Source organism: Chelonia mydas, chromosome 8, assembly GCF_015237465.2.
Source record: "Chelonia mydas isolate rCheMyd1 chromosome 8, rCheMyd1.pri.v2, whole genome shotgun sequence".
Classification (NCBI taxonomy): domain Eukaryota; kingdom Metazoa; phylum Chordata; order Testudines; family Cheloniidae; genus Chelonia; species Chelonia mydas.
In genome coordinates, this window is record NC_057854.1 from 7,106,584 (window position 1) to 7,129,670 (window position 23,087).

Sequence of the window (23,087 nt, forward strand, 5' to 3'; positions counted from 1 at the left end):
CAGGGCTGGAGACGCTGTGGCAGTCCTGGGAGGGCATATGCAGTCCCTTTAATACAGGCCTTCTTTAATAAAACCATGAGTCAGCTGCTGGCGTGGGCAGTGGATTTTCTAAACATCCCCTCATATCCTGAGAAAGGGGGGAAAATGGAAAGCGGGGGGAGGTTTGAACAAACTACAGGGAGAAAGGCCAGAACTGAAAGCAGACAGAGAGAGCTTGAGCTGAGCCCATTCTTGTTTCCTCAAGCCCAAGGAGGAAAGGCAGGGTGCTTGTCTCCGCTTTTGTTTTGCTTTGAGCTGGGCAGAGCTCAGGTCCAAGCCCTCCCCCCGCACCCCCCCCCAGCTCTCAGTGAAACTCCCCCTTGGAGCTCGGTTCCTTTTCGTTTGTTTTGAATCGAAAGTTTTGGAAAAGGCTCCAGCTGGCAGGGGGCGGGGGCAGGAAGGGAAGAAGTTTTAAAGACGGCTCCAGCCTTTTGCCTATTGGACCAAAGCCTCTCCCCCCAAGTTCTGTGTTTTTTTCCAGTTGTATTTTTCCCCACCGGCTGCCGGGCTGTTTCTCCGCAGCGCAGCGCAGCGCAGCGCAGCGCGGCACGGAGGGGCCCCCGGGCGCACGGCCCGCGCCGATGCTCTAGGCTCCGCTGAGATGCGCTAGGGGCAAAGCCAGGGCGCCTCGAGGGGAGCGGGCCCCCCCTGCGGCGCAGAGCGGCCGGGAGCTGCGAGGAACGGAGCCGCTGGGGCGGGCGGCGGGCGGGGGCCGGGACGCTGCCCAGGAGGGCGATCGGGAGAAGAGGAGGAGGGAGAGGAATCGCTCGCGGCTGGAGGCTGGGGAGCGAGCCCCGCGCACGGTAAGCTGCGCGCCCGGGAGAGCTCCGCGGCGCTGCGCTGCGCTCTGGGGCTGGAAATCCCGCCGGGCGAGGCGGGCAGGGGGCTGGGCTCACGCCCGCTTTGCCAAGGAGCCGCGCTCAGCCCCGCGGCCGGGAGCCGCTTTCGGCTGGCGGGGAAGGGGGAGGAAGGGACCCCGCTGCCCAGCCTGGAAGCGAGTGAACTCCAGCCAGCCCGGGCAGCTGGATTCGCACCTGGCCCTCGCTCCGGGTCCTAAGATGTGCTGCCAAGCGCCCAGCTGCCGGGGAAAGGCCGGGGGGCTGCAGGGCGGGGCAGCATCCCGCCCGGACGGCCGGGGAAGCGAGCTCGGCGCTGCTTTGAAGCGCGGCTGCTTCCCCTGCAGAGCCCGCTGGCGGTGCCCCGGGCCGGAGCAGCAACCAGAGCTGCAGGGACGCGCAGCCCGCACCTCTGAGCGCAGGGGGCAGGTCTGAAGTGGGGCAGTTAGTCCCGAGAGAGCTGGGGAAGCCAGGGGGTTCCTGCCTTGCTGCTCGGTCCTTGCAAACCCCAGTCGCCCCTGGACAGTCTTGTGTTCTTCGCATCATTTTGCCCCTGCCCAGGAAGAGCCCTTTGCTATTGTAGGGCAGGGCCTGGGCCCTGGGAGAACTCTGGATGCTGGAGTAATGTCTAGGTAGATTGGATTAGCGGGACAGACCGATTCAGATCCTGGGGGCCTTGGGTCACTCTGGGCACTGCTGGTGACAGGGCAAGGTCAGCCTTCCCCAGGGCGCGTCCATCTACTGGCACGGCTGCAGATCTGGCTGGTTTATCCAAGGGCAGCGCGGCCTCAGGGGCTCAGGGGTTGGTTCCCGCTGGCACGGCTGCAAATCTGGCTGGTTTATCCAAGGGCAGCGCGGCCTCCGGGGCTCAGGGCTTGGTTCCCCCATGAGCCTTGTGCGCAGCCCACACTGACCGGGGATGGCAGCAAAAGCAGAGGGAGCAATCGCAAAGGTTAGCGGGGTTGGCTGCTGAGTCGCATCTCCCCAGGACTGGGTCATGGAAAGGAAACCACAATGCTGAGAAATTCCTCTGCAGCAGGACAGGAGGGCTCAGGAGATGGGCAGTGGCCTTTCACCTTTCACCGTCTGGGCATTTATTTTGCATCTCTCCCAGCAGGACGGCTGCTTAGCGCGCTCTGGGGCGGGAGCTGGGGTCTTAGTCCAGTTCTTACTGGAGATAGGCGCTCAGGTCACACAGAGCACCACCACCAGTCACATGCTTGCTGGTAGTCTGAGCTGAGACGCCGGAGTCTGAATGGGCCCCCCCGAGACTGATTTACCATCAACGTCACATTGATGGGGCACAGTGGGAGGAAGCCTGTAGCCCCGTGGCCGTCCTCTGGTACTCTAAAGCCTGTAGCCCCGTGGCCGTCCTCTGGTACTCTAAAGCAGGGGGGTCACCCTGGTTCTACAGAGAGGGCCGAGTTATGTTTTTAAGTGTGAGCTTTGGTCAACGGCCACAAAATTCAGTCTAGTCTAGCCTGGCTGTACAACGGAGCACCACACATCTCAGTGATGGAAGGGGGGCCCTTCCAGAGTCATGGCAAGTTTTAGGCCTTGCTTCATGGAAAGCTGTGAAGCACCAGCTCCAGTCCCCCCCCCATTTCAATGGGAGTCGGGCACTTGCTTCAGCAAGAGAGGGCCAGGAGGCTGAGATGTTCTGACAGTGAGATTGTGAAGCAGGCAGGGCTTCCTGAATGATAGCAAGCCCTTGGGTGCGGCTGATGGGAAGGTGGCCACATTTACTCTCTATCCTCACATCAGAGGGTTATTAATGCTGGCTGGGACTTTCCGAGGGCTATGAGGGCTGGACAACATGGAACAGGCCATGACGCGGGATGGAATGTCCATCGCAACCTGCAGCCATTTGAGGTTATTAGCCAAGGGAATTAGTGCCTCCTACAGGGCAGAAATCCCTGGGCAGGACAGCCATGCCTATGACAGCGCTGAGATGAGGGTCTGCTGGTTATCAGCCCAGCAGCAGGGATGGGGAGCATTTTCTTTGAGCCCAATCCTACAGCCCTTACTCAGGTGAGTGGGCCTCACTCACACAAGTAATTCTGTTGATTTCAACAGGAAACCCCTAGGCTGGACGGGAGATGGGGGGGCTTGTGAGGTGGTGACTGTCTCAGGCCCTTGAAGCAGGGCGACATTTGGTTCTTACCTACTGTACTTGAGCATTGCAGGCTCCACTCTGCCCTGAGCTACCCTTCCAGGGGTAAGTGGGAGGGTGGGAGTCTGCTCATGTGAGCTGGACCAAATCCTGGCCCCATTTGTTGACTTCCATGAAATCCAGCTCTGTCCCCGAGTCTGCCTGAAGGCTGGGATTGTTCTGGCTTTGTCAACGTCATGTCAGTGAAGGCCTCTGGGAGTTTGTTTGTTTTGTTTAAACAAAGGGGACGAAATCCCAAAGAGGATCTTTGAGGGGATTGTATAAACCGTGTATTGTTTCCCCAAGAGCTGGAACCACTCCAGAAAGCTCCTTCTGCTCTGCTGGGCAAACAGGACATAATGAAGCTGGTTTTGGTTGCTATTCCCCACCCCCCAAATGCCTAATTAGGCTCCCTGAACCAAACACCCCTCTGGCCCCCTCAGCTTCCAATCCCCCCAGCAGGGACTGTCGGAGTCTGGAGCTGCAGTGTCTTTCTGGAACCCAGCAATATATTGAACTTGATCATTATTATTTTCATTGTGCTAGCACTGTGAGGCCCCCAGTAAGATCCAGGCCCCATTGTACTAATGTGGCACATACACGCAGCAGGAGACAGGAGAGCTCCCTCCAAAGAGCTCCCAGCCTAAGCAGACCAAGAAGGTTTTAGTATCCCCATTTTACAGATGCAGGACTGAGGCCCAGAGAGTCAGTGAGTTGCCTGAGGTCAGAGAGGAAGCCTGTGGCAGAGGTGGAAATTGTCCCCAGATCTCTCCTGGGCCTCGATCCAACATTTCAGCGACAGGAGCAAATTGCACCTTGCAGTGCTGTGCTGCATGGTGTGCGTTGAGAGCCCGCACTGCCCGGCGAAGGGGGCAGTAACTGGAAGAGGAAGGACAAGGGGCAGATGGGACAGTGTGGAGAGAGAGGAAGTGCTGAGGTCGGGGTGGAGCTTTGCCCTCTGAAAGATGCACAGAGGCTGGCAGTCCATTGCCCCTCCCTGCAGCACAGACGTAATGTCCCACTCACAGGGTGCTGCTCCTCCCCCACTGTGCAGAGTGCTCCCTGCTGGCTGGGCGCTGCCCTCCTTCCCAGGGGGCTATAGAAAGATCTGAGATCAGTAAGAATGAGGATAGTTGCATAAGGAGTCAGCAGATTGTCATTGAAAGGGCCGGTGCACCGGCAAGTCCCCATAAGAAATGAGGCCTGCAGGCAACTAAAATTCAGCGCGGGGTGATGTAAATGACATATATCCCTCTGGGGTGTTTGCTCTCCTATGCCTGTCGTGTACCCAATTGCCATGGCATACGCCCGCCTCCGAGCATCACATCTGCCTACACCCATCACGCCAGCTCTCCTACATCCCTAGCTGCGCCCACCTCTCCCCAGCACGAGAGTACCCATTATTGTGCCCCTGGAGAAAACCTGGAATGTGGGGTGGGGATGGGAACAGGAACAAAGCCCTGCTTGGAGGGTGTGCGGATGGGTAAGTGCAATGGCGCACTGTACCTGTATTTTGGGAGCAGAGACAGGCCTGGATCAAAAACCAGGTTCCCAAGGCATCTGGTTCCAACACCTCATGGAACAGATGGACTTTTGCCCTGCCCAGAAGGGGGTTTATCCCTTACTAGCGACACTCCACTCGGTAGCCAGAGAGCTGGCAGGCAACCTAAGCCAGCTGATTGATTCTGCAGGCCTGTCTCCTGCCGCTGTGCCCTGTGCGTTGGGTTCTCTGCCTTCATATTCTTGGCCTGTCCAGCACTTTAAGGGGCTGTGACTGAAATCTTAATGTTACCGAGACACAGCAATTGGCACCAATTAAATTGCTACATTCATGTTTGAATTGCTTTAACTGGCGAGACACACTGTCTTATTTATACAAAAAATATGTTTGCTTGTGGGTTTCTCTGAACTGGGGCCAGGAGAAAATACACCATCGCAAGCCATTTTCCCTGAAGGCGCATTCTCCCCTTGCGAATTGGAAGTCACTTCAGTTTCAATTTATGTGCCTGGAAACCGGTTGCAGAATAGAAGCCCCACTTGTTTTAGGGGGTTGGGAGCTTCCACCACCTTTCAGAGCTCCCCCATTCCCCTTGCACACAGCTGCCAAGCTTTTCTCCTCCAGCCTGGGAGCTTTTCAAGAGAACACGGATGTGGCTTTATTTAGGAAGGAGAATTCCTCCAGGCCTAGGAACACATATTGATCATTCTCAAAGCTGTGTCTGGCGGGCTGAGAAGAGAAGGTAGATTTGGGGAGCTGGCTGCAGCCGGACTCTCCCAGGAACGCATGGAAATCCAGCTCAGATTAGTGTCCTCCCAAAGCCATTGCCCGCTGTTCAGGGCAGGGCCCGTTTGCACAGCACCCAGAACAATGGGACCCTGATCCTGACTGAGGCCCTAGGGCATTAGAGTGGTGGGACGAGAAGAATGGAATGCCAGGGTCTCAGCTCCCTTGCCCCTGTATGGGGGCACTGAAAGAAGAGGAAACATTTCCAGGTTATAAAGGACAGGCTCCCCAGCCCCCTGCATCCACGAAGGGGTGCAGCTCCAGTGACTTAGGTCTCCATCTCGTCTGCTGGAGCCATGAAACTAAAGATCTAGAGGATCGAGGCTCCAGTGATTGGGCTCTCCACCCCGCTCTCCTGTGCTGCTGGAGAGTAGGTCAAGAGCCTTGCTTTGAGCACTCCCACCTCCTGCAGCCTCGAGTGGAGATCGTGAGTGTTGGGACATCACCAGCTACCTTTAGTGCCCCTAACACACTGGGATCCTAGTGGAAGTGCCTATCATTTCTCACGGGTGGGCACCCCTTGCTCGCTGCCACTCCTGCTGCCCTTCAGGCTGAGCTTGGCGTTGGCAGGACTGGGGTCACATTGCTGAGATAATCTCTTCGACTCCTTCGAGGCCTTTCTGAGGGTGCCCCCAGCAAGCAGGGGTGGATCATGTCCATTGGGGGGGGACCTGTGAGAGCAGCTGCATAACCCTCCTGGCAGATGGACCCGGGCTCGTTCTCTGCCGCTCTTTGTCTGTCCCCTCTCGCTCTCCTGTTTGCCTGGTAGGCGCCCCTTCAAAATGTTATGATTGTAAGAAGGGGTGGGGCGCCCCTTCAAAATGTTATGATTGTAAGAAGGGGTGGGGGGGCCTCCGCAGCTCCGCGCAGCTGTATCGCAAGGGTCTGACCTCAGCTTCCTGCTGAGCCGGCAGGAGGTTTGCTGCTTGGCATTTTGCAAGAGAGCAGGAATCTTTGCGTGCGGCTGTGGCTGTCAGACTGCCAGGCCTGGAATGAGGAGGCCTTGGCTCTCCTTCCCCTTTTCCGATCTGTGGCTTTCGGATCCCAGAAAGACAGCGAGGCTTAAGGAGCACGCAGCTCCCCAGGAGCAGTGCGGGCATCAGGGATTGATGGGGATGGAGCTGCTGACAAGCTAATTGTTTCAGGGGCTTGGGGAGCTCTGGCTCCGGGCCAGGTGGTCAGCAGAGTTACGCAGGGGATGAAACTGACCCCGGTCTCTTGTGTGAAGCTGTGGGAAGTTTTTGACCCACCAGCTACTCAGTGAGCAAAACCCTCCTCTTCCATCCTGTGAGTGCAATGCTCCAGTCTGACCCGTGGGCGAGTCACCAGTTCCTCATGGGATTCTCCTCTCCCCTCCAGCTGCCCCCCGTCCAAACATCCATGCTTAGGGGCTGCCCGTCCCCTGCCACCCTTACATCCATTTTGCTTTCCCATCTTCTCCAAGGCAGCGACTAGAGCTGAAGGGAACAATTCCCCCCGCCACCGGTCCAATCGGCAGGAAATCTCATCCCCACTGGTTTCGGAGCAGATGTTCCAAGGCACAAATGCCTCCAACGGTATCACTTTGTGTGTCTGTGACACTTCCCATTAGGAGCTCTCGGCGTGCTCAGAGCACGAATGGATGAGGCATCACTGCATCCCCACTTATTTTTCCACATAGCGGCACCAAGGCACAGAGAGATCAAGGGTCCACAGTCTCACACTTGTTCACGGGCCTGACTTGTGTGTGCACCCCTCTCCCCCCAGTACAGCTGCACCAGTGAGGGGTGTTTGCACACCCTCTCCTGACACACCTGTGTCAGACTTCTGCACGCACGTCGATGTTGCGTTTTGCTTTTGAGAGGGTGGGCAGAAGCCACATGCTCGCGGTCACACAGGGAGTGAGTGGCAGAGCAGGGCCAGTGCCCAGATCTCCTGAGCCCCACTGAGTGTTTTAACCACAAGACCATCCACTCCCATCCCTTGCCTGTAGCATTTAGCCCTGCACCTCCTACCCTGTGTTATTTTTTTCTCTGGGCACCACCAAACAGTGGGTCAGCTACACTGCGTAGCTCAGCGAGGGCCCTCAGCACCATACCTGGTATTCATCTTCTGTTCCGTTCCGCTCCCTCCTTTCTCGTCACTCTCTAATCTGCTGATCACTGCTGCGCCTCTGATCGTAGGGTCTAACCTGCACCCCAGTGATGTCCCATGAGTATCTCCTCCTGCCTCTTCGCACTGAGACATACTATTATCGTTAATTATTTGTATTACAATAGCACCTACCGGCCCTAGTATGTCGAGCACTGCACGCACACAGAGTGAGGGGCAGTCCTTGTCCCCAGAGAGCTTACAAGAGAGGCAAAACACTTCAGGTCAGCAGCTGTCCTAATGGTCTGTGTTTGTACAGTGCCTAGCACCGTGGGCTCCCGGCCCGTTACTGGGGCTTCTAGGTTCTAGTGCAATGCAAATTCTAAAGAGTGGGAGGAAAAAGAGGGGCACAGGGAGGGGAAGTGACCTGACCTAGGTCACTGGTAGAACCAGGAACAGCACCCGGGTCTCCTGGTTCTGGTGTCCTAGCCACTTAGCCATGCTACAGGAGAAGGAGAGCGGGAGGGGTCGTGGTCCACTGATTGCACCTCCCCCTAGGTTCCCTTCCTGGCTGCAGCCTCTGCAATCACAAGAAGCTGGCCTGATCACACTTCCACAAGCAGGCAAAGTGCCCCCGAAGCCCTTTCCAAGAGATTCCTCCCCGACCTCAAATCTGGAGAGCAGCTTAATCCTGGGCAGAAGGACAAGAAGCTCCATAACTAAGCAGTTAAGCCCGGGTCCTTCGCAGATGGTGGAGAATAGAAGATCAAACGCCTTCATTGGAGCTGTTTCATCTCTGTGCCTGGCTAGTACTGCGTTTTCAAATTAGAGGCAGATTCATCTCCCTTGGTTCCCTTGGCTGTGCTGGGAAAATGCCCTGGTAGCTGCTCACTGCATTATGTGGGTTTCACTTTTGGGGCTCAGAGATGTCTCTGTCCCTGGGCTTTGAGGAGCTCCCTGGTTCCATTCAGCGGGAGGTGTTGAAAACTCAGAGAGGGACGTAAGGGGAAGGGGAATATTTTTTCTTTCTCTCTCTCCTCTTTGGCATCATCTCCCGCTACATCCCCCAGGCCCTCTCTGTTTATAATTAGTAAATAATTGCAGCCAGTCAGCACATGGATGGCTCTCCGGATCCCACCCTGGCTTAGACTTTGCCACAATGGCCATGCTGAAAGGACAGCATCCAAGCAGCTGAAGGAAAGACTCCTACGCACCAGGAGCATGGGTTTTTTCCTCTTGTATTCCTTAGTACAGCATTTCCCTTTAATTACTGCAGGAGGATAGATCACAGCTTCCTGCAAGCCACAGAATTATTTGACAGCAAGAAAACATCTGTCTGCCTCTCTAAAGCCAGCCAACTGCACAGTCAGAGTAACAGAGACAGCATCCCACCTTTGTTCCAGCCTTACTCACCACTTCAATCTGATACCCAGCGTCTCCTAGCTCCTTTTTCACAATGGAGTGGATGTAGTGAAGACTGCACTGAGATAAGATGTGCAAAGGGGGGGGGGGGAAGAGACGAGCAAGGAGATGAAAGGATGGCTGCTCTGAGCCCTGATAACAGGTCACTTTCTCTGGCATGAAGCTTTGTGGGTCTCTCTGGCTTGTCTCCCGGTTGGGAGAGTTCAGTGCTGGCCTTAGCACACAGGGATGGGCCTGCAAAGCTGTTTCTCACAGATCCCTCCCACCCCAAATTACAGCTGACTCCTGTTCTCTCCCATCACACCACAGGTGCCAACTTTTGTTGGTGCCAGTGGGTGCTCGCGCCCCCTGGCCCTCCGCCCCGACACCGCTCCCTCTCTGCCCCTATTGGACCCCTTCCCAAATCCCCACCCCGACCCCACCTCTTCCCCGAGCCCGCTGCATTCCTCCTCCTCCTTCTCCCTCCCTCCCAGAGCTTGCCGCACGAAACAGCTGTTTCGCGGCGCAAGTGCTGAGAGGGACGGGGGAGAAGCAGGACACAGCGGCACGCTCAGGGGAGGAGGTGGAGGCAGAGCAGAGGCGGAGGTGAGCTGGGGCGGGGGGCAGGGATCTGCCGGTTTTTCCCCATGGGTGTTTCAGCTCTGGAGCACCCACGGAGTCAGCACCTATGCATCGCACCTCTATATACCTAAGTGGAACAGACTCATTGCATCTAAGAAGTGCATGGAGGAGTGGAAGGGGATCTTTGAGCTACTCCTAGCCTCCGGCTGCGAGGGAGCTGGAGCCCAGCAGCTTGTGCTGTGGCCAGTGTTAATCACCAGCATTGCTGGGTTGTTTGCAAGGACCAATTACCTAAATAAGCCCAAGGTCTGGAGGCTGCTGGGCTCCCACTCAGTGGAGTAGTTTTGCACTTTCTGGTTTATTTCATAGTTATTGTTTTGCAAACACTAATTAACCAGCACAGATTTTCTATGAAGTTGTCAGGACCAGGTGTGGGTGGCCAGGCCTAGTGGTCAGAGCAGCAGCCAGTGACCAGGATCTGTGCCGAGGATCAGAGTCAGGAACCAAGCAGGACTGGAGCAAGGCTGAGAACAAGACAGGCTCAGGAGTAGTCACAGCTGTAGGCATAAACTGCTGCTGATCTTAAAAGCAGGCCTGCCTGCTCCGCTCAGCCAATCAGGCAGACCAGCCGCAACCCAGCTGAGCTCATTAAACTTCCTGAAGGCTGGGCTGGCTAGTCCTTAGGCTCAGCTGAAGGCACTCCATCCTGATGATGGCAGGCAAATGTTCTTATCCCCATGGAGGGAGCTGGGGGAGAGAGATGGAGTGACTTGACTAAGGCCACAGAGGGACTCGGTGTCAGAGCTGGGGTTAGAATCCCCCAGCCCCATACTTCATTCAGTGCTATTGAGCTGTTCCTCCTTTCCATTACGTGGAAGCAGATATTTTTGCATCTATCTTTGGTATAGGCCTGATTGTGGCTTTAAGCCATCGGCTGCAATGAAAGAGGCCAAACAGGGTCAGCACAGAGAGTCCCTGGCAGAACTCCGGCCGAGTTACCACAAACCATCAGGAGCAGGAACTCCAACCACCATTGACAGGGTGCTGCCTGCATCCCCTTGACCGCCTCCCTCCTGCCGCCTCAGCCCAGCTGGCTGGGGTACAGTAGGGCAGCAGGGCTATTGGCCCCATCCCCACCTTACTTCTCCCCATGTCCTTTGGAGAGGCTAGTTCTTCTGCTGTCACAAGCCTAGCATGGACTCCCCACCCATGTCTGGCCGGTCCAGGCAGGGGCACAAGCAGTGGGTGGGAAGGTTCCTTGTGGGCCCTCCCCCAAACCCTCTTGTGCACACGCAGAGGGCCCTGGGTGTGTTGAAAACTGGTGAGGAAGACAGGAGGGGCCTGATGTCTCCATCGGTTTTGTATTGGAATTGAGTGACACCCGGGATAGCCAGGGCCTGATTTCTTCTAGCCAACTACGGGCGGTGGCTAGCGCACTGCTCTTTGGCCTTGGGAGCTCTGCTTATAAATCCTCATTTAGGTCACCAGTGAAGCAGGATTTCATGGCCTTCGTCTAGTCCCCGTGTAGATGTCAGCCCAAAGCACAGCACCACCATCCAAACTGGCCGGGCGCCTCAGGATTTGGCTGTCACTGTGCAGAAGACGACCGAGCTTGGAACAAGTGGAAGAGGCAGGCATCATCCATCAGTCGTGAGCAATGGCAGAGCTATGTCCCACATCCGCTTTGCTCTAGGTGTCCTGTGTGTGCCACTCCTCTTCCGAACTGTTCCAGCCCTCGTTTCCCAGTCTTTGCCCCCGGCCCATCCCCAGCCCCTCCTCCTACCTGACAGGCAAACGCTTTCCCCACAGACAGTCCCACATGCCCTTGCACTCAGGAATAGCCTTGCGCCTTCTGGAACCTGTTCTTTGTTCTGAAGGCAGAGATGGAAGAAGCATGCGCAGCTGAGTGGGTGATGAATGTCGACCCTCCGGGACTGGGGGATTATTTATAACACTGGCTCCTCTCCAAACAGATGTTTCCTTTTATTCTGAATTTATCCAAAACAGGTCGTTCCTTTCCTACTTCTCCCGGGGGCCTGACAGAGAGTGGGGCAATGGGCAGGGCACGACCTGATCCCAAACACCGAACAGGTGATGCAGTGAGCTTCCTTGAATGGACACGTATCCACACAGGCGTGTGATCACATGTAGCTATGTTCATGCACATACACAGCGGGCCACGCACTGAAACACCCTGCTCTCTCTCTCCCGCACACACACGCAGCAGGCATGCCAACACAGCTTGCACACTCACGCAAGGACAGGCATGGTAGTCACACACGCACACGATACATCGGCAAATGCATCCACGCCAGCTCGTTGTGAGCCTCCGGCCAACCTCTGAGCCAGCCCGTTTTTTGTTTCTCTAAATAGCTGACAGCAGAAATGCTGAGTCACACAACCAGGGTTACACATGGCAGAGAGAGGAACCCAACCTCATTTCAAGCCTCCTCCCCCGCTATTTTTGGGTTGTCTCCCTCATCTTGGGCCTTTGTCAGAGGCTGTCAGGCCGATGAGCCAGCTTTGTGCACTGGGAGAGTTGTGTTTTGGCAGGAGTGGGGGGGCCAGGACTGAGTTACTGCGAGACATGCATGGACACCTTGAGAGAGAGCACGAGAGGCAGCTGGGTCCTGGGTCCTGAAGGTTGACCTGGTGTATTCTGGTGCTCATGAAAGTGAGGCCTTGATAGTAACAAGGCTAGACCCAGGCTAAATATGAGCCTGATCCAAAGGTGATTGAAGTCAATGGGAGGCTCTCCACAGACGGCAGTGGGCCTGGGATCGGGCCCTCTATGGGCTGGCTTCCCAACCCATTGCCAATGTTAAATCCTTCCACTCTCATGCTGCTCGTCATGCAGTAATGTCTCTTCTGAGCTTTCTTTTGTTCCCGTGGTATAGAGAAAGGGCTGCTATTTTAAATCCCAGATAGTTTTATTCCTGGGCTAATTGCCATGGTTTTTCCTTTGCATTTGCATTGATTGTCTGTAGGGCTCCCCAGCCTGTTTAGACTGGAAATCTCTGTACAATAAACCAGTAAAAACCAGTAAAATCAATTATTAGAAAGAAATGAATTGGCATTCAGGAAACTAAAGGCCTGATGTCACTGACATGTGGTGCTGGAAATGACCATGCCAGCTCCCATCACACTGCTGTACCTCGCTCCTGATTACCCACCCTCATTCTGATCCAATTCTGACCTGCTTCTAGATGTCCAAGGCCACTGAAGTCATTTCACAGGGGACTCAAGCCGTGACTAAGATGAGCCCTCCAGCTGTGAAAGGCTAGTTTATGCGTCCAATGTGTCTCCTAGTCTTTCTAATGTCTGTGACATTCTGGGGCCAGATCTTCATCTGGTGTCAATTGGCGTAACTCCATGGTGAATCAATACAGAGCCATTGTCTTCAATGGAGCTACATAAGTTTACGTCGACTGAGGATCTGCCGCTGGGTATTTAACTCAAGGGTAAAATTTACTAGGACCAGAGTGGCGATCCTTCCAGTACAGTATTAGCACGTGGAGCTGTACGTTGGATGGATCATGTTCATAACTTCATTGACTGCCGTGAAGTCACTGGAAGGATGGATTTGGCCCTAAATAGGTAACTAGGATTTTTACGGAAAATGTTCATTTTTGGTATCTAAAGTCAGGCACCAACATCCATCCCTGGGCTCTGAAATTAAAGGCACCTGGTTCAGACTTCAGTGGGCGCTGAAAAGCAGGCTGCATTCATTGAGCTGCCTAAATATGGATCTAACAAACATTAGGCACTGACGTGTGAAGATTTCGGCCCTCAAGTTTTGACCCCCTTTATGCGAGCTTTGCTGTCTGATCAGGGCACGCTGTGAAAGTCACGTGTATGTATGGGGCACCACCGGAAAGGAATTTGGAAGGGGCGCCTGTATATAATATGAATCTGTCTCTGAGCCTAATCATCTGTTCATTGTGGGCAGATCAAGGAGCGCTGGAAAACCCACTGAGAGGAGTCCCTTTTTGTAGAGGAGGCAGGGTAGCTTAGCAGATAGCACGCTGGTGTGGGTGTCAAGGGACCTGCGTTCTACTCCCAGCACCGCTACTGACCTGCTGGGTGACTTGGCTGCATCCGTGAAATGGGGATAATTCTACTGACTTCCTTGGTACAGCGCTCTGAGATCTGCTGCAGAACATAGCTGTACAAGAGCTGGATGCTACTACTGTAGCTGTGGGGTTTTCAATTAGGAGGGTTGTTAGAGGAAAGGCTTGCAACAGCCTGCTGACTTCAACAGGGAAAGAGCTAGACTGGCATGTACTAGATAACCACGCAGGGCCTGATTCTCGTCATTCAGACCTGTGCAAAGTGGGCCCAAAACTACCTGAGCAGAATGGCAGCAAGTTATACCCACTTTGCACTGGTGCAAATGCCTACACAGGCTGTAAGCAGTGGCGAATCAGACCCAGTCTAAACGTCCTAGACTGGAGCCAGGAAACTACATTTCAGCATGCGTGTATGTACCATGCATCCCTTGGGACTTTCCCCCGGCCCCCTGGCTTGGTTTCAGATTTCATACCTCTGTGTTTTATCATCAGTTGTTTATGGGCTTGGAAAGACAGTCTCTCCACATGTGTGCGCCTCCTAATTCCAGCCATGTGCTGGGAAAAGGCTCTCTGATGATAATCTGGCCTGTGAGTAAATGCAGTGTCATGGGAGCCTCTGGACCCCAGAGAAGGGATGTTGCAATTGAGGACAGTTCCAGCCAAAAAACACTCTGGTTTATTTAGATTAAAGGGTGGGAAAGAACTGGAGTCATGGAGGCGGGGTGGTGGTGGAGGAGACAAGGCAGAAGAGGAGACTCATTGCAAAGCTATGGTGATCAAAGTTTTTAGAACTCACCTTGCCCTGTTTGAGGAAGAACAGTGGGTCCCCAAAAGTGAGAACCCCTAGAGCCCCCAGTGGGCAAAGCCTGGCAGGGGAAAGTCCCCAGTGTGGATGAATGGAGCCAGTACACACTGATCATGGGATCCATATGATGATTTTCATTGCACGTGGGCACCTATGATCTCACTTACTGACTCAGATATAGTGAAACAAAGCAAAAATAAAGTCTGTTTACTTTCAGCTAATTTACAACAGCTGTACTTTGCCTGCTTGGCAGAATTTTGGGTCCAGCAAAGCATTGTGGGAGATCCTGGAATCGCAGACAGGCTGGGACCTCATAAAAAAGAGCTAGAAATAGAAAACGAGAGGAAGAGAAGTGGCTTCGCTTTAGTGCCTGAGGCCTGGCTTCTCCCCACTTCTCTGCTCATTTCTTTGCCTTAATTCTGCAGACAGTAAATATCAGATATCAAAAACCCCAGTGGTTTGGGGCCTGGTTCTGCGGTCCTTATTCCAACAAAACACACCTGATTAACCCCCTATTTATCTGCCACTGTCTCCAGTGGCAGGTTAGCCTGAGGAAGCAGGGGATGGTTTGCACCCAGCAGAGGGAATTGGGATTGAAAGAGGAAGATAACAAAAGAGAGGGATGGGGCGACCCTTTGCCAGATGGCCTGGACTGCCTTTGCGGAAGTGTGATGGCATGGATTCTAGCTATGGATGGACTCTAGCTATGGATGGATTCTAGCTATATTTGCTGAGAGATTGCCATGCATTCCGATTCTGGTGGGACAGGAACAGTTTAATGGTTGGGTCAGAGTTCACCATCCTGGCCAGTGGCATGCAAGGTTCTCATTGTCTTCCTCGGCCCAGCATGGCAGCGCCTGTTGTCCCATGCTGCTATCTGTGCACAAGTGGCCTTCCTTTTCTTCAGTCCATTAGCCACTCTCACTATCAACCTGCCGGATTTGCATGATGGTTTTCCAGTTTATTTGTATTTTTGGGAGCCCTACAAGATCATCTCATCTGCCCCTCTCCGCCCCACCCCCATTGCATCCCAAAGGCCCTCCCTATGGGTTTCATATACGCCACTCCAAACATCAGCTGGAGGGGGTGGTCACACACCAGAATACGAGGTGTTCACTCCCCTACCCCTATCCCCCAGAGTTCAAGGGTGCTGCTTCCAGAACACCCCCTTCCCAGTTGAGTGAACTTGGGACTCCAGCTAGGTTCCCATGTGGCTCTAGCCCTCATGGGGTGTGGGGAAAAGGTGGAAAACATGACCTGAGTGCACCCTAAAGCAGGACTGGTGCTATCGGGCGTGCAAAGGGGACATTTGCGCCCGCCCAAAACTATCTTCACGAGGCCCCAAATTATTGTCAGAAAGGCCAAAATAGGTCCAAAGTTTTCCAGTGTGAAGCAGTGAAGCAGCAGCAGCAGATTGGGCCGTCTTCCCCCTTTGCTATAAGTCACAGCAAAATACTGACACAGTGGCCAAATTTTACCTTTTTAAGTCTTGCAATCCAAGATTTTTCAGGGGTCTCACAAGCCTGGAAGGTTAGTTAGTTGTTTTGCAAATAGAGACCTCCAGGGGCCCCAAAATACCCACTCCCCCAACAAGGGGACCCCAGGACCAGCTGTACCCTAAAGGCTCAGACACCAGAAGCTAGAACCCAAGAGAACCCTACATTTACTTTCAGTCTCCTGCACTTTAAGCCAATCTCTTGATTTTGGGGCGGGGGCGGGGGGGCAGACTCGTGATTTGCAAATGCTGGGAGTGGGCGGTACTGTGTGTGTGGTGCTTACTTCATTCATGTTGGCAAGAGCTGTGAGATCATGGATGCTGGAGACAGGGGGAGCCAAAGGGCCATTGCCACCCCACCTTTTAAATGGGGGGGCATGCCCCCCTCTTTAGAGAACCTGAGCTCGGCAGGGCACAATGAGGGGGCGGGGCCAGGGGACCCAAGCCTTCCCCACTGCCCCGGCCCATGACTACAGCAGGTGGTGTAACGGTGGAGCCCCTTCCCGGTGGGCAAGGCAGAGGGGCCACATGTGGGTGAGTAGCATTGGGATCTGGCTCCCAGGATCACAACGCCACTCAGATGTTAATCAGAGAAAAGATCATCTACCCAGGCGCGTCTGAGTCCCTGCCCTTGTGCCTGAGCCAGCCTGGCATGAAGGGCTCTCCTAGGGCATCCTGGCACTGCTCTCCTGTTAGCTTCCTACGGGCCTCCGCTCTTCGCACAGCCCTGGTGAGCTCCGGGGAGCAGCTGCGATCAGGCTGCATAAGGGCTCAACTGAGGCCTGGTTCTGAGGGCAGCCAGTGTATGGCCATGCTCTGAGCATTGCAAGCTCCAGGCCTCTCGGCTGCGTTGGCCTTCGCGAGCCAAGCTGGACACACGGCGTCTGTGACGCTGCCCTGTTTGGAAGGCAGGCTGCATGCCTTGGAAGAGGCTGCTGGAGCGTGTGGGTGGGTGCGCACGCAGGGCTGCTGCTCCTTGTGGGTGTGCCCAGAGTGTGGGGGAGGGGGAGAGCTTCATTCCTCATCAGGAAACAAGTTGAGAAACCTGAGACTAGACACCCAGGGGACTGTCTGCCTGGTGCCACACTGCTGGCTGATACCTGGCCCCCCAACTTTTGCAGTCTCCCCTGTGCCCACGTGTGAGATGCTTCGCCGGAAGCTGTCGCCCTGTACAAGCACTAAGGACTAGCGTTCAGAGCAGACAGGCTACACGCTAGGGAAGTCAGCATAATTTCTCATCCTGTTACTCGTCACATGAAAAGAACTTCGGTGACGGTCATACCTGAGCCCTCACAGCGTCCCTCCAGTATCAGTAAAGGCGTCTTTGGCTTAATAACATCCTTGTGCAAGATCACTGCCCAGAAGGGGTGGAAATGTCATGAATCAGTGTGATCCAGTAGTAGCCTGAAAACGCTCCTCCATGTGATGTTGCAACGTGGTCAGAGACGGATAACAGGGGCACGTGCATCTCCAAATAAAGGCAGGATGTTTTCCCCAGACAGAGGATGTACCAGTTACTACCATTAAACTGAGCGAGGAATTGGACCTGACCTTGTTCCCATCGCAGGACTTCCAAAGCAAGTTCGTTGCCCTAGAAGACGTGACTTTGGCTGACTGTCATTTGCCAGAGGGCGGTTGAGAAGCCACAGCTGCAACCCGCCCATGCAGACAGGAAGCAAGGGGAGAACCAGTCCCCTGAGCGCTGAGAAACAGCATGCTCCAGCAGATGGGACCCAAGCTTGGGATTCAAGAGAGGTGGGGGTCTATTTCCAGCTCAGTCGGTGACCTGGGGCACATCATGTCACCTCTGTTTGCCCTCCATCCTTTGGCTGCCTTGCCTAGTTAGGTAGTCAGGTCTTCAAAGCCTGGACCCTGTCCCTGCAGAGCTTAGCACAGAGGGCTCCCGGTCTTGGTTGGGGAGTGTAATATTAACAATCAATCCAAAGAAGAGTGGTCAAAGGAGCTCTTTTTATTCCATCACCGCATGCCGTGCCCTGAAAAGCAGTGACCTAGGGCCAGGGCTGTGATAACATTTAACTGCGCCGTGCTTGCCCAGCGCCTCCCCGCCCTGTGCTTGGCTCTAGCCAGAGTTCTCAGACCTTCCTTTCCATGGGCTTGTAAACTGGAAGGCACCAGCGCTGCCCCTGTCCTCTATCTCATCCTGCAGTCATGAATCCAGCTGGCTTGCTGTGCAGAATATCCCCACTGATCAAAAGGAGCGACCCCTGCCTTGTGCTTGCTGACTGCAGAGGCATGTGTGTGCAGCATCCAGGAGGGCCTGATGGGATTAGAGATGAGATAAAATATGACAATCAGGGCACGGTACAGATGTATAGAAGAAGGTTGGTTTGTTTCCTGGTCCCATTTTGTCTCCATCCCCAACGCTTGGATTTAGTTCAGGGGTCCCGGTTCGGGCCCTTCTCAGCGTAGCGGGAGGCGGGGTTTTGGAACTAAGCACTGAGGCAAGAAGCGAATCTGGAGGCGTTGGGACACTTTCAGCGCCAGCCTACGGGACCGTAGCAGCAGCAGCTGACAATGTGCCTTTCGGTGAGCAAAGGGCCTGGGTTTCCAGTCCAGCCTGGGCTGCGTCCCAGAGCCGAGTGACCTCCCGTCTCCTCTCCCAGCCAAATTCCTCTTTTAGAATAATAAACAGTTCAGCTCAGAAAACCTCCCCTGACAGGCTGCTAACGATTTCCCTTCGCACAGCCCTCTGGGGCAGAGATGGGGTGGGGAGGCCGGGCAGCACTGGCGTGGCCAGAACCACATCTAGCTCCCGTGGCGGGGGGAGGCCTCTGCCAGCGTTTAGGGAACTCCAGTCCAGCTGGTTTGAATCCCACCCTGTCGCATTTGGGTGCTGGGATGAGGGAGGGGAGGGTGCAAAGGTTGGGTTCTCATCCAAACTGCCCCCACAGCTGGAGGGCAGAAGGGATATGAAACCTCATGCACCAGGGCTTCAGGCAATCACCCTCTGTTAGGAGCGAGGATGAGAGATTCATGGGGAGCAATTACCGCACATCTGCCTACTGACTGGGGAGGGCTGTATCTTACTTCGGAACATCTGGTGCTGGCCTGGGCCGGGGCTGGGCTCAGACCTCAGGTCTGAGCTAGTCTGGCAATTCCTTTATATCTGCCTTCTGGTTTCTGAGCATTTGCAGCCTTTTCATACAATCATAGAGTTCAGGGCCAGAAGGGGCCACCAGACTATAGTCTCACCTCCTGTATAACACAGGCCACTAAATTTACCCCATCACCCCTGTATGGAGCCCAGTAACCTAGATTAGACGGAAGTGTTACAGCCCTCCAGACACTGAACTAGTGTGCCCCGGATCAGAGAACAGGCTTTTCTCTGCAACCAGCAAGGCTAGAGACTTGTTGGTGTTTCAATGAAAGCCGAGGGTCTCACCCTTATTCCAGGAGATGAGCTAGGAGGAAAACAGCAAATATCACAAGAGTCGCAATATGACTGCCAAAGCTGGCAGTCCTCCACGTCGCCACAACGCCCACTTCCTGAGACACTTTCCCATCTCCAGATGCAAAAGTCTGGGGCTAATTATTTGGGTTAAGTTTGAGGAGGTCAAACCTGACAACACTTGATGGGATCCATGTGTCATGGAGCCTTTGTGTGTGTGTGTGTGTGTGTGTGTGTGTGTGTGTGAGAGAGAGAGAGAGAGAGAGACCTTTGTGACAGCAAGATGAATAAGGATAATAAAATACACTCTGTCCTCCAGAAAGACGCCATGTAAATAAAAACCAAACACACTCCCTCAATGACAGTGTCTCCTCCTCTCTTCTTTCCATCCTCGAGGCCAAGGAGAACATGCCAGCTGTGTAGTGAAGCAACTGGAGAAGATATTAAGCATTTCCTGTAAGATGGGAAGAGTCTGTGTACGCCTCTCGCCCTGCCAGAGCGGATAAACAAAGGCGAGGTCGCTGCAGTCGGTGAGATGTCACCATCTGTACGCTGTACGGGGAGCATCTCCAATGGAAATGCCTTCTCGCAGACAGCAGTTTTACTAAAACCCGCTATGAAGGCCGCCAGAGGCACGAGAAAGGAGTATGCTGACAGCGCTGTCTTGACTGCTCTTCGGGCAAATGTTACTGGTGTTATTTCAGTGTTGAACTGTGTTCTAACTGAGGCCCAGTTCCCGACACCCTTCCAGGGAGGACGTAGCTGGTGGATTCACCCGTGGTCAGGCCTGGGTCTGGTAGTGTTCACTATTTTCATGAGTGACTTGGATAATGAAGTGGAGCGTATGCTTCTAAAGCAGCGTTTCTCAAATGTGGCCACCAGGAGTTTTTTCTTGTGGCCACAGCCTCCTGAGCAGTTATATGGGCGGAGGGGAGCAAAGCATTCACCCCTTCCCCGGGGACACCAGTAAGGGTTGGGCCCTGCCTCCCGCTGGAGCCATAAACACCAGAGGAGCAGGCAGCCAGTGTAAGTTCCCTCCTTTCCTAGGGGCAGTGGGGCTCAGACTTCCGGCTTCAGCTCTGGGGCGTTGGGCGGCAGTCTCTGGCCATGGGGCTTTAGGTTCCAGCCGCAGGGCTTGGGCTCCATCCTCCGGCCAAGGGGTTTTGGGCTCCAGTCCCAGGCTCTCACCCCCGCCCCCCCATCGCCCATGGCCCCAGCTGCCTTCCCCAGCCCTCCGTTGCCCTTGACCCCCACTGCCTCCCTGCCCACCTCTCCATTCAGAGCTTAATTTTTCCCCCAGCTTGCCAGAGCTGAGTAAGTCTGCTGTGAAAAGCGATATTAACAAATCTACAAATATCCGTTTTCAAGGGAGCAGATTTACTAGCTAGCAAGTCTTAAAAAAAAAACCAGCAATCAAAAACCTCCAAAAGAAGCAACAACAACAAAAGAGAAGAACGTGCAAAGCACCTTATTTTGTTTCTATTCTGTTTAGGTCCTGTAAAGAATAGAGACAACTGTACATTATTTTTATTATTGAGTCTGAAAAAAACTCTACATAAATAAATTACAATGACTTGGATGTGGAAACGTGCATATTTATTTGTTTTTCCTAAAGTTAATTAAGTATTTTAGGAAAAATTGTCAGCGTGTCCACCAGCCAGAGGCCGTGCTCTGAGGCCACCAAAAAATGTCTTGTGAGAACCCAAATGTGTGAAGCCACTACGCTGGGAGAGGCTGCAAGCACTTTGGAGGACAGGAGTAGGACCTTGATACACGGGAGAATTGTTCTGAAATCAGCAATGTTAATTCAGTGAAGACAAGTGCGAAGTACTGCCCTTGGGATGTGACACAATCAAATGCACAGTTACAACCTGGCGAATAGCTGGCTAGGGGATAGTACTGCAGAAAAGGAGGTGGGGGTGATGGTGGATCACCAGTTGAATATGAGCCCGCAATGTGATGCAGCGGCAAAAAAGGCCAGTTATCATTCTGGAATGTATAAACAGGAGTGTGGTATGGAAGACATGGGAGGTCATTGTCCCATTCTGCTCGGCACTGGGGAGGCCTCAACTGGAGGACTGTGTCCCGTTCTGGGCGCCACACATTAGGAAAGATGTGGACAAATTGGAGAGAGTCCATTGAAGAGCAACAAAAATGATAAAAGGCTTAGAAAACCTGACCTATGAGGAACGGTTAAAAACCCTGGGCCTGTTTAGCCCTGGGAGGGGAGGGGGCTCCTGATAACAGTCTTCAAATATGCTAAGTGCTGTTATAACGTGGACAGTGATCAGTTATTCTCCATGTCCACTGAAGGTAGGATCAGAAGTAATGAGCTTAATTTGCAGCAAGGGAGATTTTGGTTAGCTATTAGGAAAAACGTCCTAACTCTAAGGATAGATAAGAACTGAAATAAGTTACCATGGGAGGTTGTGGAATCCCCGTCATTGGAGGGTTTTCAGAACGGGTTAGACAAACACGTGTCAGGGATGCTCTAGGTTTACTTGCTCCTGCCTCAGCGCAGGGGGCTGGACTAGATGACCTCTCAAGGTCCCTTCCAACCCTGCACTTCTATGTCAAGTAGCAAGTAGTACCTTACGCCATGAGTGACCCCCATTGCAGTCAAAGGGAATACTCATGGAGTAAAGTACTACTCAGCATGAGGGATGAGGATCAAAGTCGGGTCCCAGGTGAGGTTAATAGTGATAGTTTTTAGATCTTCTTTGAATCAAGACTGGATGTCTTTCTAAAAGAGCTGCCGTAGCGCAAACAGAAGTTATGGGCTCAGTGCATAGATTGGGACCTGTAAAATACAGGAGGTCAGACTAGGTGATCATAATAGTCCCTTCTGGTCTTAAAATCAGAGTAATACACCTTGTTGAAGGTGGATTGTGGAACAAAACCAATTGTTTGTTTTGGCCTTTACTGCACAGTTAAGAAATATAAAGCTGGCTAGCTAGCGATCTCTCTATCCCCTCTCTGCTGCAGGATTAGGGCAAGATTCTTGGAGGACTTGACTTGTGATGTTACATAAGTTTGCAGCCTAAGCAACATCTCACTCCTCTTCTCCACAGAGGTGTGTCTACCAGCAAAGTAAAACCCAGACGACTCGGGCTCTAGGGGTTGGGCGGTGGGGCTGTTTCATTGCTATATAGATTTCAGGCTGGAGAGCTCTGGGCACTCCCAACCCACAGGGTCCTAGGGCCCGGGCCCCAGCTTGAGCCTGGAAGTCTACACAGCAATGAAATAGCCCCACAGCCCAAGCTGTCTGCATGGGCCGGATGTGGGTTTTTCTTTGCTGTGTAGACATACCCTAAGTGCACTGACTCTCTCTCTCTCTGGGAAATATACCTCTGAAAAAGCAGGAAAGAAAGAAAAATAAAGCTTTGGGGAAAGTTGCTGAATAAGTCAGCAACCTGGCAGGATTTGCTGGTAAATCAGTTATTTTCAAGCCAAAGCGAGAGAAAAACAAAACCAGTGGATGACTGCACGTCATTTCAAAACCATTTCCCTCTAACGCCAAGCAGACACAGGCACAACCACAGGGACAAGATGCAACATATCGGTGCGGTACCTAGCGCCAGAGTTGGCAACATTTTGTGTGCCACAACTACCACGTTATTTCTTTAGATACTGACCTGACAAAGAGACTCCTGACCGGGTTCACGCTGTTAACGACCTCACAAGGAGAGAGCTGCCTTTGCATTTGTCTCTTCATTAGCTCCAGATCCAGCATTCCCCAGTGCTTTGCGAGGTGAGCGGTAGCACCGCTGAAAGATGGTCCAGCCCATTACAGTGATCCGGCTCAACTGTGAAGTTCAGATCTGGGTCTGAGCTTTCTCAAAGTTCAGAGGTGCGCAGGCCCACCTCTTGCTAATCCATCAGGTAGCTGTACCGAGGAGGTGGCTTGCCGTTAGGAATGGGGTTCCATGCTCTGTGTCCGTTCT

At 53.6% G+C, this 23,087-nt stretch overlaps 1 protein-coding gene across 1 annotated transcript in view; it reads left to right on the forward strand.

Annotated features, from left to right (window-relative positions):
- The first annotated feature begins 399 nt into the window (after positions 1-399).
- PDGFRB (platelet derived growth factor receptor beta) overlaps positions 400-23,087 on the forward strand; it is a 62,898-nt gene continuing 40,210 nt past the window's right edge. Inside the window, exon 1 of the mRNA XM_037907054.2 lies at positions 400-842. The gene's annotated coding sequence lies outside the window, so the exon portion shown is untranslated. The remainder of the gene's footprint in view (positions 843-23,087) is intronic.